This window comes from Gadus morhua, chromosome 1 (genome assembly GCF_902167405.1).
Source record: "Gadus morhua chromosome 1, gadMor3.0, whole genome shotgun sequence".
NCBI classification, from domain to species: Eukaryota; Metazoa; Chordata; class Actinopteri; order Gadiformes; family Gadidae; genus Gadus; species Gadus morhua.
The window spans coordinates 21,097,745-21,107,616 of NC_044048.1; the positions used below are offsets into that span (position 1 = coordinate 21,097,745).

Below are 9,872 nucleotides of genomic sequence, written 5' to 3' on the forward strand. Positions count from 1 at the left end.
TAGTTCTGCGGAAGTGGTGTGGGCTACCGTAATGATTAATATACGGGCGCAAGCTCTATTTCTCTGCTTGATAGTTTTTGAACGATCTAGATGGCAGAAAGCATAGCAGAAACGGTTAGTTACGGGAATGAGGAGCGCGCATGCGCACGAAAGTTCCGGCGCAAATTAGCCCCCCCCCCCCCCCCCCCCCCCCCCCCCCCCCCCCCCCCCCCCCCCCCCCCCCCCCCCCCCAACAAAAACTCCTTGGATCTGCATGAACCACACAAGTGACCCAATTGGCCTTCAAAAAGTGAGTCTCACTTAAAAAGTGAGCTGTTTGCATCCCTGCATAAGTACAGTTAATAGGACGGGAAGAGACTCTGTTAGCGCCGGTTAGCGCGATGCTAAAGAGCAGCTCTACCGGAGCATGCCACCTAAGTTAGCCTCCGGTTTGATATTCGCCAGATATTCGGTTTACCACCCAATCGGATTCATCAACATAAGTGCAATACATTACGGGCTTAGTATGTTGAGGACGGTGCATCGCGAAAATCACAAACACATGTTGTCGCCATCGATGTCTGTGCAACAACGTCATTTACGTTCTGGCTGCTACCTGTTTTAGGGACCGTCAACAAGTTACACATACCGACCGGTGGCAGAGACGTTACCATGGAATTGTTTCTGGAAATAAATCATATAAAATAATATAAAAATCACAAAAAATACATTTTGTCACCTGATTGTAGTAGTAGTTGCCAATGGTGGTCTGCTACTTACTGCAGGTAACTTTGCTAATATATTGCATTACTGTTAAACGGAATGCAATTAATAATTTCAAATATAGTTTAGTCGATTTTTTTTCGAATATTAAACTATTAACTGCATTATGATTAACTATATTGCAATATATTTGTGTGATTAATTTCCTGAAACAATTCCATGGTAACGTCTCTGCCACCTATCGGTGAGTGTAATTTGTTGACGGTCCCTAAAACAGGTAGCAGCCAGAACGTAAATGACGTTGTTGCACTGACATTGATGGCGCCAACATGTGTTTGTGATTTTCACGATACGGTGTCCTAAACCGTCCTCAACATACTAAGCCGTAATGTATTGCACTTATGTTGATGAATCCGATTGGGTGGTAAACCTGTGACACTAGGCCACATATTTAATATTTAGGATACACTGTGAAAATATTACCTGGTTTCAATATGTAAAGAATTCACAGGTATAATGTGGTGATCCTAAAGTAATGTTCCTACCTTAATATGTACCTGTGGCCTTATATTTATATTTATTTATTTTAATTATGACTGTTATTGTTTTCTGACCAGGGGATCGGTGTTCCGCAAATCAGCTGACGTGCCTGTCAGCTGACGGGATGAGGTTCGAGAGGTTTTAAATACAAGGAAATGAATGAATGGAGGGGGGTAATGAATGAATGGAGGGAGTCTGAGAGGGACCTTTAACAAACACCAGTCCAACTGAGAAAGCTTAATAGTGGAAAAGCTGTAAGAACCACTGGACAAAGTCGACAACTCTTGCCGACACTCTCTTGCCGACTCTTTGGATACGTCGGTAAGAGCGATTTATATTTTTTGCTGGAGGTTTTCGTTACGACCTGGGTCATCTTGTTTTTCTTTGCCTATTTTTCCCCGGACGTAAGAGACAGTTGCTGGCGGAGTTTTGTTCGGGGACATCGGGGATTTCGTTTGGATATTCTTTTTGTTTGCTTTGAACTAGAGGGAGAACGTGCGAGTGTGCGCAAGGGGCACGCAAATGGAGGCCGCTTATTAACGCGGTTATCAGATCACATCGGCGGAAAAGACTTTTGGGGAATCTGGACTGTGGGTTTATTTGAGGGTTGTTTGGTGAATGTATATGGAAATATGAACAGTTTGAAAATATATGGGTTAATGTAATTCCCTGAGCTATATCCTCGTTATGTGTATTATTATTAAGTGGTCTCAAACAAACACAATCAATGTGCTTGGTTCTCAAATTAAGAAACTCGTGTTTCTATCGTAATAATTGGGCTAAAGGATTAGTCGAAGTGTTACATATGGTGGCCAGTACGGGGGCCAGAGTTACTTTGATTGTTGTTTGTGAAAAAATATTGAGATACATTTAGTAATATGGCTCATAGAGAGGGAAGGACCTCTTTGCCTAATCTAAGGCCTGTATTTGGTGATCCCGATTTTACTGCAGGACCTTTTGTTACGAGAAGATCTACTTCAGATATATCTTATTTACTGAGCTCATTGTATATTAGTGACAATGACACTAGTACACTTAGCACTACACACCATATTGGTCATAGCCCTAATGATGTTCCACGCACTCCTGGTAATGTTCCAAATACTGTGGGTAGGGTTAGAATGGGTTTGGAGGATGTTGATAATGACGAAAATGATGTTGTTGGTAATGAAAATGATGTTGAAAATGATGTTGAAAATGATGATGATGGTGATGGTAATGATAATAATGGTGAGGATAACAGGGGGGCTGTTTGGGAAGAAACGGTTACACAGGAAACACAGACAGAGAGTGAGGAATTGGCAAATAACATCAATAGCCTACAAATCCAAGTGGAACAGTTAAAAGCTGAATTTAGGGAGTCTGTAACAAGTGCTGTAAATAGGGAGTTGAGTTTTAGAGGGTGGGTGGAAGAAAACCTGACTCAACTAGAAAAGTTCTCGTGTGATGGTATAGGAAAGTTGGAGAGGACAGTGTACAATTGCCTTCTTCGAAGAGATGAACAATGGAAAACAAGTGCAGGCTAAGGCCCACTAGCACTCCCGTACCACTGAGAACTATAGCAGTCTCCACTAATGTAAGCCCAATAGCTACCCAAGCTAGCCCAATGGTTACCCAAGCTAGCCCAATGGTTACCCAAGCTGGTCAGTATGTTGCAACACCTCCTGATCGTATGAAGTCTGTTGCCTCTCCAATGTACCACAAGCCCCCTGTGAACCTGGAATTTCCCACATTCGGCCCTAGCAGTGAATCCTCTGATGTCTTGCGGTTTATCGAACGGTGTGAAAACTTTCTAGAAATGAGACCCATTACTTCTCATGAGCTAATGGGTGCGCTATCCTCAGTTTTAAAGGGCTCAGCACTCAGTTGGTGGAAAGCTACCAAGAGTCAGGTACATGATTGGATCTCATTCAGAGAAGCCTTTCTAGCAGCTTTCCTATCCACAGATTACTTGAGTGAAGTGGAGGAGAAGTTGAGAACCACCGTTCAGAAGCCAGACCAGTGCCTCCGAGATTTCGCCTATGACTACCAGGATTTATGTCTGAAATGGAAGCAGGACATGCCTGAAGAAGAGATTGTAAGGCGTATCTTGAATAATAGCAATCCTAAAATAGCGGGGTGCCTCCGTGGGACGGTGACAACTGTGGCACAACTGGTGAAGGTGGGCTCTATGGTGGAGAAGGACTGCTCTGGAGCCAAGGAGTACTGGCAGAAGGTGCATGCTAGTTCAGATAGACAAGAAAAAAAACCATCAGATAAAAGGAGCAAGCATGGAGCAGCTGAATTAACGGTAGTTCAACATCAAACACACAGAGATAAAGATCAACAGGGTCTACTGTTAGTTCCCATTACCATCAGAGGCATGCAGGGAGACGCTGTAGTAGACACAGGCAGCACTTTCACATTGATGAAGCAGAGTCTATGGCGACAGGTGACAGCAGCAGATGAAAACTTCCTACCAGCAGAGAGACAGAGGTTCGTCATGGCAGACGGGACCACACACCAAGCCCTGGGGAAGAAAACTATTTGCCTCGATTGGCATGGCAAACAATGGCCTGCTGAAGTACACGTGATGGATGACCGTCACCTTGCTTTCCCTGTGATTCTAGGCCTAGACTTCCTAGCTACTACCGGTGTTCTCATTCATCTGGCTAAGAACAGTTATGGACTAAAGACAGATAGAGGCTACACCTATCATATCTTTAAACGACAACCTCTCACCACTACTGGGTGGAACAACAACAGTCTTAGCTCTCTAGAGGGGGTACACCTCTACTATGCCCTGCCACCGGGTACTTACCATAACTGTTGGGTCTCCTCTACAACAGAAACCCCATCTCCCAGGCATGATTCTGACTGGCCTGAAGGGCTTCAGCAACTTATGGAGAACTGGCCGACGGTTACCTCTGGGAAGCTGGGAAAAACTGAGGTGGAGAAGCATGCCATCTTCCTGCAAGATGAAGTTCCTGTCCGGAGCAAGGCATATCGGGTATCTCCTCTGAAGAAGAGAATAGTAGAAGAACATGTGGAGAAAATGCTGGCTGAGAACATCATCGAACCATCACAATCTGCCTGGTCCTCACCTGTGGTTCTCGTCAACAAACCTGATGGATCCTATAGGTTTTGCGTAGACTACAGGAGAGTGAATGCCAAGACCTTGCCTGATGCATATCCAATGCCCATCATACACGACATTCTTGAATCATTGGAGGGAGCCTCTTGGTTCAGTTCATTGGATTTGCAATCGGGATATTGGCAGATGGCAATGACAAAAGAAAGCAAGCCTAAGACTGCATTTATAACATCACTAGGGCTGTTCAAGTTCAAATCCATGCCGTTCGGTCTCCGAAATGCTGCTGCGAGCTTTCAAAGGCTAATGGAGCGGGTCCTAGGGAATTTGAGAGGAAAGATGTGTTTTGTGTACATAGACGACATCATTGTGTACTCTCATTCCCGCCACAACCACATACAGGATCTGGCTGCAGTCTTCCAAAGGCTGCAAGAAGCAAACCTCAGCCTTAACATGAAGAAGTGCCACTTTTTCAAACAGGAACTTAAGTTTCTTGGCCACATTGTCTCAGACAGAGGGGTGGAGGTGGACCCAGCTAAAACACAGGCTGTGGCTGACTTCCCTACTCCCAAGGACTTAAAGGCTCTGCAGCGCTTTCTTGGACTGGCTGGCTGGTATCATAAATTCATTCCCCGGTTTGCCGACCTTGCAGCCCCGCTTAACCATCTCAAGAGGAAAGGAGTGGAGTGGCTATGGACCAGTGAATGCCAGGCCAGTCTGGATGCCTTAAAGGAGGCCTTGCAGAATCCACCAGTGCTGGCACAGCCTGATCTATCCTTACCATTCCAGGTGCTAACAGATGCTAGTGACGTGGGCCTTGGCGCCATCTTGTCCCAGAACACACCAGAAGGGGAGCAGGTGATAGCCTATGCCTCCAGGGGACTCCGAGGTCCAGAGTGCAATTATTCCACTTCGGAAAAGGAGTGCCTGGCAGTGGTATGGGCGGTTGAAAAGTGGAGGCACTACTTAGGAGTGGAGTTCTCCGTCTACACTGATCATGCTGCACTGTCGTGGGCGTTCAATTGCCCAAAGACTAGCTCCCGTCTGACCCGGTGGACCCTACGATTACAGCAGTTCCATTTCAAGGTACATTACCGAAAGGGCTGTCTCAATTCAGCATCAGATGCGTTGTCCCGGGCTCACAAACCTCTCTCAATTCACCCATCACCGTGCTGGGCTGTCTCCACCAAAATCCACTCTGTGTTGCCTACTACCCTGGCAGAGATAGCAGAGGAACAAGAGAAGGACCAACGGGTGTGTGAGCTGAAGCAGGACAGTGCCCAGACAGATGTGCCTTTAACTCGCATTGGCTTTGTGGTCCAACAAGGGGTGTTGTACAGAAGAGTTCCTGTACGGGACCAGGGACAGAAGTACCAGATGGTCGTTCCACAATCCCTGGTGTCCGAATTTCTGAGGTACTTTCATGATAATCCCCTTGGTGGTCACCTGGGTCAGCTGAAGACTCTATTAAAGGTGTTGGGAGTAGCCTGGTGGCCGAATGTCCGCAAAGATGTGTGGGCACATGTCAAGTCCTGTATACCCTGTCAGCAGTACAAAGCGGATAACGCCAAGCCATCAGGACTACTGCAGAGCACAGTAGTTGAAAAACCGGGAGTGATGCTGGGTGTTGACCTCATGGGGCCATTACCTAGAAGTAAGAAAGCCAACTGTTACCTCCTGGTGGTGGTCGACTATTGCTCTAAATGGGTGGAAATGTTTCCCTTGAGGGACAGCAAGACACCCCGTCTGGTCAAAATCCTCAGAGAGGAAATCTTCACCCAGTGGGGGGGTGCCGCAATACATGGTTTCGGACCGAGGTCCACAGTTTACTTCAAAACTTCTCACTAACCTCTGCAACACATGGGGGGTTGTTCAGAAACTCACAACCAGGTATCATCCACAAACCAATCTGACAGAACGATTCAACCGGACCATTAAAGCCATGATTGCATCATATGTCGGCAAACACCACAACACCTGGGACCATTGGCTGTCAGAGTTCCGTTTCGCCCTCAACACAGCACAACAGGAGAGCACTGGACAAACCCCTGCTGAGCTGGCTTTGGGCAGGAACCTCAAAGGCCCACTGGAACGGCTCATCTACAAGTCACCATCACCTGCACAGCGAGAGGCCTACAACCTGGTGGAGAGACAACAGAAAATGCTAGAGGAGGTCCAACGGAGAGTGGGGGTGCACCAACTTAGACAAGCTAGGTATTATAATGCCCGCAGAAAAGATGCGCACTTTCAGCAGGGTGACCTAGTCTGGGTCAGGTCCCATCCTCTCTCTAGGGCCAGTGATAAATTCTCTGCTAAGCTAGCGCCTAGGTGGGAAGGGCCAGCTAAAATTACAAAAAAATTGGGGCCTGTAAACTACAGGGTAGGGTGGAACAACCCACAAAAAGAGGATACAGTAAATGTGGTAAATTTGAAAAAATATTTTGGTGTCTTACCTGAGTAGCCTCCGGCTGGAGGGGGGGTCTATGTGACACTAGGCCACATATTTAATATTTTAGGATACACTGTAAAAATATTACCTGGTTTCAATATGTAAAGAATTCACAGGTATAATGTGGTGATCCTAAAGTAATGTTCCTACCTTAATATGTACCTGTGGCCTTATATTTATATGTATTTATTTTGTATTTATGACTGTTATTGTTTTCTGACCGGGGGATCGGTGTTCCGCAAATCAGCTGACGTGCCTGTCAGCTGACGGGATGAGGTTCGAGAGGTTTTAAATACAAGGAAATGAATGAATGGGGGGGGGTAATGAATGAATGGAGGGAGTCTGAGAGGGACCTCTAACAAACACCAGTCCAACTGAGAAAGCTTAATAGTGGAAAAGCTGTAAGAACCACTGGACAAAGTCGACAACTCTTGCCGACTCTTTGGATACGTCGGTAAGAGCGATTTATATTTTTTGCTGGAGGTTTTTGTTACGACCTGGGTCATCTTGTTTTTCTTTGCCTATTTTTTCCCCGGACGTAAGAGACAGTTGCTGGCGGAGTTTTGTTCGGGGACATCGGGGATTTCGTTTGGATATTCTTTTTTGTTTGCTTTGAACTAGAGGGAGAACGCGCGAGGGTGCGCAAGGGGCACGCAAATGGAGGCCGCTTATTAACGCGGTTATCAGATCACATCGGCGGAAAAGACTTTTGGGGAATCTGGACTGTGGGTTTATTTGAGGGTTGTTTGGTGAATGTATATGGAAATATGAACAGTTTGAAAATATATGGGTTAATGTAATTCCCTGAGCTATATCCTCGTTATGTGTATTATTATTAAGTGGTCTCAAACGAACACAATCAATGTGCTTGGTTCTCAAATTAAGAAACTCGTGTTTCTATCGTAATAATTGGGCTAAAAGATTAGTCGAAGTGTTACTGTCTGTCTGTCTGTCTGTCTGTCTGTCTGCCTGCCTGCCTGCCTGCCTGCCTGCCTGCCTGCCTGCCTGCCTGCCTGCCTGTCTGTCTGCCTGTCTGTCTGTCTGTCTCTGTCTGTCTCTGTCTGTCTGTCTGTCTGTCTGTCTGTCTGTCTGTCTCTGTCTGTCTGTCTGTCTGTCTGTCCTGTCTGTCCTGTCTGTCTGTCTGTCTGTCTGTCCTGTCTGCATGCCTGTTTCCTCAGTCTAGTTCTGCTGACCGGCTCCTGACCTGTAAGTGCTCCTACCGTGAGGTCACTGACGTGATTGGACAGACCATTGTTAACGCCTACTCACTGTTTTCTCTCTTTGTCTCTTCCCTCCTCCTACCTCCCGTTCTCCTCCTCTCCTCCTCTCCCCATCTCTCCCCTCCGCTCTCCCTGCTATCGTCTCTTCCCAACTCGTCTCTTCTCTCCTCCTCTCTTCTCTCCTCTTCTCCAGAGCTGGAGAGAAAGTTCCGGAACAACGAGCAGCGCATGCAACGTCAGCAGGTCGAGCTGGCCGAGCTAGAGCACAACGCAACCACGGCCAGGGAAGACATCCGCCAGCAGGTCCGCAATTACGAGACCTGTTAACTTAACTTATCTTAACTTAGTGAAGCCAGAAGCGAGGGTGAAGATGGATTCACCCAGTACCCGGTCCTCTAAGCTAGACTGATGAAAACGTATCAACCTTATTTTACCTGTCCAAACGAATTGATTTATGATAACGGAAATAGATTATGTTTTGTATTTTTTACCTACAGCTCTTGAGATTGTGTCAATTCCATTTATAAAAATTTGACGATAGTACTCAAACCCTTTTGACGACATTCCTGTTGAGAAAATAACATGATAATAAGATGATGATAGATACTTAAAAAAATGACATTTATTTTTTTTACACAATATTTTTGTGATTAGATAAATACAAATATATGTACACATGTGCTGTCTGTGCTGAAATGAAATGATTGATTTACATTAATGGAAGACAAATAAATAAAGTTATGCGTTACCCCTGCATTTAAACTGCTTCTGATCTGGACGTTTTGTGGAAATGATTATTGCTTTACCTCTAGAGGGCGCCTTCGCTCAACTGAGCAGTTCAACTAAAAGTGTACTCTCACTCACGCACCCACTCTCATTCACGAGTCACACACACACACACACACACACACACACACACACACACACACACACACACACACACACACACACACACACACACACACACACACACTATTATCACGAAGGAAACAATATATCAATCGATTGATGATTCACTTTCGAAGAACACCTTCTACACTTTCATTAAAAACTGCATTGAAACACCTGCTCGTCTCCTCCACACTCCCCCGTTCAGGCCGGTTCACTTAGAATAGTCGTCCGTTCCAGTATGTCATCAGGTGATCTGGCGCTGGTTCTGACAAAGAGATGCACTCATACTGGAGACCAGGGAAGGAGAAAATGACCGTACTACCATATTTTTTGTCTGAGAAAAAAAACGATGTAGGCCATCAAACATAGGAGCAGAAGTAGACTGTTTCAACTTGTACACAATGTTCGCCAGTAATTGTCTTAAGGTGAGACAACCGTGCAGGTGACCACGGGACCCGGGTTAGATGACCCGTGAGTTATCCTGGAGCACCTGCTGGGAGGTGGGGGGGGGAGTGGTGATGGTTTTTTGTGGGGGATTAGTTGGGGGTCTGTACGCGTGCACGAATTGTTCATTGATGCAATCAAAGGAAGGGAATCTAATCCGTCCCATCGGGAGCGCGCATTCCTGCCTCTGTTGCGCGTGTCCGAGACGGTCAGGGGAAAACCAGGAAAGGAGTTTGGATTCATTTGTCGCTCTACAGAATCATTTGTCTCACACAGATTTATCAAGCGCTGGGAATTGTAGAAAATAAGACTTCTTTGAGATTGTGTCTTACATGCTGACGGGAGGCATGCGTAAAGGTGAACCTCTGACCTCACGTTACGCTTTCTGCCGGCCATTCAATCCAAGTGTGCGCATAACATTCAGGTGGCCTCAGTGTTTACCCTTTAAAGTAAAACGTAACACTACGGGTCTGCCCTCAAACTGTCATTAAACGGGGGTTTGGTGATGTTGAGGTCAGGATCACGTCAGAGCTCCGGTCCAGGTGTTGGGGGATCC

General features: G+C 46.1%; 1 protein-coding gene across 2 annotated transcripts in view; it reads left to right on the forward strand.

Moving 5' to 3' along the window:
• Positions 1 to 9,818: 9,818 nt before the first annotated feature.
• lamb2 (laminin, beta 2 (laminin S)) overlaps positions 9,819 to 9,872 on the forward strand; it is a 45,078-nt gene continuing 45,024 nt past the window's right edge. For both annotated transcript variants that reach the window (XM_030365809.1, XM_030365818.1), the window contains exon 1: positions 9,819 to 9,872. This exon is cut by the window's right edge and continues 198 nt beyond it. The gene's annotated coding sequence lies outside the window, so the exon portion shown is untranslated.